The following is a 6144-nucleotide window of genomic DNA, read 5'->3' as shown; positions in this document are numbered from 1 at the left end:
GGAGTGACTAGGAGTAACGGTCACAAGCTGGCAGAGGGTAGATTCAGGCTAGATATCAGGAGGCGCTACTTCACAGTCAGGGCAGCTAGGATCTGGAACCAACTTGCAAGAGAAGTGGTGCTGGCTCCTACCCTGGGGGTCTTTAAGAGGAGGCTAGATGAACACCTTGCTGGGGTTGTTTGACCCCACTACTCTTTCCTGCCATGGCAGGGGGTCGGACTCAATGATCTGCTCAGGTCCCTTCTGACCCTACAAATTATGAAACTATACCTTAAGATAAGGATTAATAATCTTTAAGAACAACAGACTGTGGTTTGCAACCTGGCTGCTGCCACAGGCAACAGATCCCCTCTTTCCTGCCACCCCTGAAGAGTCCCAGTCCTCCTGTTCTGTGCCAAGGGCTACAGCATTCACTCACCTTTGCCACCAATGTCCATTGCCAATAGAAATGTGGGGTAGAAGGGAGTGAATCTGGCAGTGAGTGTAAGCTTTTACTTGTTTTTTGACCATGAAGAATTTCTTTATAATTTTTTTCTTTTTTCAGAGAACCAAAACAGGTCAGAATGTGTTTGGCACTATGGAGTACTGTTTGTAATCTCTGGGCGTATCTTATGAATCATGTGTAAGCACCCTGATTGAGAATCTCTGCACTAGTGCTTCATCTGTTTACAAACCTTGTACCAAATCCACTTTTTAACTTTTTTTCCCCCTTGATGAGCTGAATCTCTTATCTATAAATGTCCATATATGCAACTTCCTTTAAGATCTTCCTCTAAAAAAAGTATAATTTCCAACCTCCCTCCCACATAATCCAAATGAAAGAAACCTATAAATGTAATTATCTATTTGAACTTCACAAATATCAAACTAATATAAGCAATACATTTTCTTTACCCAGACGACTTCAGATCTTTTAGGCTTTGAAATAGCATTTAATTAGATGCTGTATTATAGTTTCATTGAGATGTCCCCTGGCAGTCATAGACTGTCGCACTGTAGTTTTCCTTATTACTGTAAATCATCACTTTACATAGGTTTCTCCAGTGGACCATTAGTAGAAATGACAAAGTAAGTAAAGTTGGACCGTACATTAAAATCTGTTCTAGTTTAAAAAAAAAGAGAGAGTCACAGTCAGATGCCTGTGGAACCCACTTTAGAGGTCTTTTCAGTTTGACAGCAGTTTACTGATAACTCCTTTTGGAGTATACATTTTCCAGTTAGCTAGCTGTGAAATCATTTTTATGGAGCTTTCCTCTACACCAAATTTCACTGGCTTATGAGAACAACATGGGACTACGTTACAGGCTCCTTTAAGGTCAAGATTATTACAGCTGCAGGCTTCCCCCTCTTAGTGTAACCCTTTTCTTTTTTTTGTAAAAGGAGGAAATTGTGAGTAGTTTGTAACTAATTCATTAGTTTTTCACGAACAAATCCTATCAGTTTCTTTCTGGATCCTCATGGTAGGCTGAGTGGTATATACAATCCCAGGTCCTCCACATCCCTACTAACCCAGCTATTTAAAATGAGATAGATACTATGTTTGCCCTTCTCCAGTCCTCTGGGACCTCACCAGACATTTATGAGCACTCAAAGTTTCAGCGAATGCTTTGGCTAAGGCCTTACGAACTGTACAGTGAATGTCTTCAGACCCTACTAATTTGACTGCCTTTAAGTATTCTTTTACCTCTTTTTTCCCTATCCTGGTCTATGCTCAAGTCTCCTTCAAATTAATCTCAGTAAGTAACTTCTCACAATTAACCTTTTCAGGGAAGCTTCATCTGTTATGTCATCAGGCAGGGCCCTCACAGGCAAAGGAAGATTTAGCGATCATGTTGGAGATGTAGAATTTCCCAACTAATGCGTATTCTTCCCTCCGAGGTAGCTGTTTTTTCCATCCACAACCAATCCATGGGCTTATAAGAGTACATTCTAGATTACAACATGAGCAAGTGATTTTCCCACCCATCTTTAATTACCTATCTTTAATCAGTGACTAATGAAGAAGAACTATTTGACTTCAAAGAGACCTGTGAGAGTTCAGACATTAAACACTAACCAACCAGAAGGGCAACTTAGTTCAGTCTGTAACCAAGCCAATATTTCAAAACAGGCTAAAAAAACTAAACTTGAAAAGGGAGTGGACTGGCCCAGAGACCCACATTCCACAGTAAGCGTCTCAGCAGCATTACTAGCCCTTGCTCAGCAAGCTCTGCACAGAGCAGCCAGCAGTAGAGTGAAGACAAAGAAGTCAGCAAGCAGGCAGGGAGTGGGGTTAACATAAGAGAAAAGAATGAGGGAACACTGAAAGAAACAGAGGCAGAAGAGGAAACACTTCACTAGACAAAAAACAAACAAACCTCACATATGCAGCTGCACTAAACTTGGCAGCAATGTGCCCTGCACTTGGCACCCCATAGACTGCCTGAATTTCCAGCATTTCTTTTCTCTAATTGTCCCTCAGCCTAAGCACAGTTGGGAAGAGACATAACCAAGATTTTCAGAATTAAATTAGGTGACTGAGCTCCACAAGCTTGTCCATTTCTGTTGAATAGAATGCAAAACATATCATCCAAGACTATCTTTAATATACTTTCCAGTTATTCTGAATCTTCAGGGAGCTTCTGTTGGCCCTTTATTTCAGGGTTCAAAGTATTTTCCATCTCATTGTCAAATATTATGATGGCAAATATTACCACCTGGTGTTTAAACACACTCACTGTAAAAGAACAGCCTTTCTAGTAAGCAGAAGCGTTTTACACATTCTTTTTTTGTACATCAGTGGTTCTCAACCTGTTCAGATTTGAGGCATCCCTCGTTAGGGTTGAGACAGCCCTTGAAAATGATAGATCTTAGTTTTCACTTGTTTCTTGACTACAGAAAAATAATAAAGCAATTTTCTACTGCAAAGTGCTCAAAAAGACTCCAACAGATCAAAATGTTTTAACATTATGGTTTCTTATTTGAAATCTCTGGGTTTCTTATGCTTGTGCACCTGACAGTGCTAACATTGTATAGCACCCTGGGGTACTCTTGGAAGGATTTCAAGGCATCCAAGGATGCCATAGCACTGGGGATACATGTTGTTAAGAATCCAATGGCGCTACCCATACTTACCTGTTTACTAAGGGTGCAGAGATTTTGGGGGCCAATACCGATAGCCAATTTTTAAGGAGGCATATTGGCTGATATCAATCTGATTTCTGAGACAGCTGTGTCTGGCTAGCAAGTCTGTTGTTGTGGAAAGGGAGGGGGGAGGGAAGGGGTGTGTGGGGGCAGATCAAGAACCCTGTGGTGAGGGAAGGAGTGGGGCTGGGGCAGGCACTGCCCAGCTGGGGCGAAGCAGGGTGCAGGACAGAGCCGTGACTCGTCCACGGGGTGTGGGGAGGTGGGGCAGCTCCCACCGCTGCACACACCCCAGGAGGACATGGGGGAGGTGCATGCCCCCAGATCTGCATGGGGCAGGGCAGCTGCTGCTGCGGGCTGAGGCAGCGCAGGGCTCGGGCCGGGCTGCAGAAGCGCCAGGAGGGGACTATGGGGGGGAGGGCCTGCAGCCACCCCAAAATTCACCGTAGCCCCCCAACTCTCCCTCCCAGCACTGCCACTGCCTACCCTGAGTGCAGCAAGGCCCAGCTCTTGCCACAAAGAGCCCTGTGCAGCCCCAGCCCACCCTGTTCTGCGCAGATCTGGGGGCACCCCTGCCCCGTGCCCTCGCAGAGGAGTGGCAGGAGCTGCTGGACAAGTGGACGAGCCACCAGATGAGTGGTGGACAGTGACAGGAGCTGCTCCTCCCTCCCCCCATGCCCTCCAGATGAGCCATGGCTTCACCCTGGCTGGGCAGTGCTTGCCCCAGCCCCAGTCCCACCCCCTCCCTCACCACAGGGGGCTTGATCTGCCCCCCTACACCCTTTCCCTTCCCCCTCCCCATCCACCACACCAGACTTACCAGCTACATGCAGCTGTCCAAGTTGCCAGGCTGTGCTCCTCACTGCCTACATGCTGTGCTGTGGCTGCGCGCATGCACAGGCCATCAACTGGCCAAAACTGGCTGATTTCTAATACAGACAATTTTCTTTATATTGGTGCCAATCTGATATCAGACCAATGCATCAGTGCACCTCTACTGTTTACATTTTTTCACCTTCTTAAGAAGTTGTGGGATATGAAAGTTACCCAAAGCCAGCGTTCTTTACCTGGACACAAGGATCTTTAGCATTTATCCATATCGTGCCCCCTTATCACCCTCCCTGGATGTGCAAAAGGAGGAGCTTTCCTTTCCAAGTCCCACATGCTGCCACTCCCAAAGGTCAAGGTTCTGTACAGTAAAGGATCTCAACCCCTGGGCTGCGAAACGTTGGCTGCCAGTCTGCAGGAGGGTTGGCTGCTACACTCGGGTGTTCCCAGATCCTTTGAAGGGTGATGCAGGAAGTGTGAGGAGAGAAGTAGATAAAAACAGGCTCAGGCTTTAGATGTAAGAAGATAAGCAGATGTGGGCAGGCTCAAGCTCCCCCTGCCTGACTGCTCCCTCACCTCCACTGTCTGTCCCCTCTCCAAGGAGGGGAGCAATTTAATAAATAAATTAGTTTTTGAAGTGGGATGCCACTCTAGTCACTAAAATTATACAGGGAATACCTTGAGTCTGACCAGGGAAGGGGGAGGGGAGGCAGAGAAAAGGTCATATGAAAGGAGATGGACAGAGGAAGAAGTGGGCAGAGAAGGAAAAGAAATAAACCTCAAAAAACAAAAAGGGAAGCTGTGGGATGATTCATAGCAATGAGTTCAGAAGACCAGCCTGCCACAAAGACTCCCATTTCCCCTCACACTCAGTTTTCCTCTGTCCTATCCTACCCTACTACACTCCATCCCATCTGCATCCCTTCTATAACTAGTTAGATAAAAGTCAATCCATGTTTTAAAAAGTAATTTGCTGGATAACATTTTTAAGACAACCTGCTAACTTTAGTTTTTCAAATAAAGATAATTTGAAAAAAATCATACCTGAAACAGTTAGCTACAGTGCCAGCTCACTAGAAGTGATCTCATTAAAAGCCAGCTTTTGTTTTTTACACTGTAACTGCCTGGAGGCTGAAGTGCAATACAAGACATTAAATGAACTTTATGCTGCCCACAGTTGAATGCACACGTGGCAGTTCTGATTCACTACTTACTACATAAAAATACACAAAAATAAATCAAAAGCCCTAGCTTGGGGGGTGGGGGTGGGCAACTCAGTGGGTGTTGTTTCAGAGCATTGATTTTTAAAATATTAAAAATTTTAAAATTGGCAGCATGCTGTCCAATCCTATAATACAACAGAGATTATTGTTTTGTTTAAGAACTTCAAGCAAGTGTCACAGTTATATTTGACTATGGAGCCGTATCAACTCCCTTACATAGCTACGCAGTGCACTAACACAAGGACTGTATCACAGAAACATAGTGGGCAATTGTGTGAAAATTTAATATGACATCACATAAAACTTAATGAATGAGCCAAAGGGGATAGAAGTCTCTTAACTGTTTGATTCTAAATATTTTAAAACAGATTAAGTATAAAATTCATACTAAAAAAAAGTAATACCTATTTTTTAATAGTTATTCTAGATAAACATAAAAGACTCTCTCCTGGATAAAATCATAAGCACTTCAAGAACTGGTAAGTTTGGAGGCTTCTATATATACAGTTTCCTTAAAATTATACATTACATGGCATCTCAAGTAAGAGACTGGTCAATATATTTTTCTCCCCCTTCCCATCCCTTCCCCAGAAAATAACCAAAAACCCACTCTACTATCTTTAGGTACTGTTAATGACTACTAGACCATGACCTCAGACAACTATCACAGCTGAGCTAATACAGCACTTTTTAGGGGAGAGAAAGCTGTAGCCAATCTTTTGGAGAGCAGTCTTGATCACTTAGAAATTACTTCAGCTGACAGCAGCTACACCATGCATACTTTGTAAAAACCGCTGGCCCCTTAGAGAAGGGCTGTCCAAATGTTACAGCCTGCGGCCACAGGCCACACACTATATGGGCCACACGCTGCAAGGGCAGCCTCCCCAAGATCCATTTGCCATATGGACTATGCAGCATCCCTCCCTGCCCATGGCACACAATCTCTGCCACCTCCCCCCCCCCCCCCAAA

Source organism: Gavialis gangeticus, unplaced genomic scaffold (genome assembly GCF_001723915.1).
Source record: "Gavialis gangeticus isolate Ggan-Ray unplaced genomic scaffold, GavGan_comp1, whole genome shotgun sequence".
Taxonomy (NCBI): Eukaryota; Metazoa; Chordata; order Crocodylia; family Gavialidae; genus Gavialis; species Gavialis gangeticus.
This window is presented reverse-complemented; position numbering follows the sequence as displayed.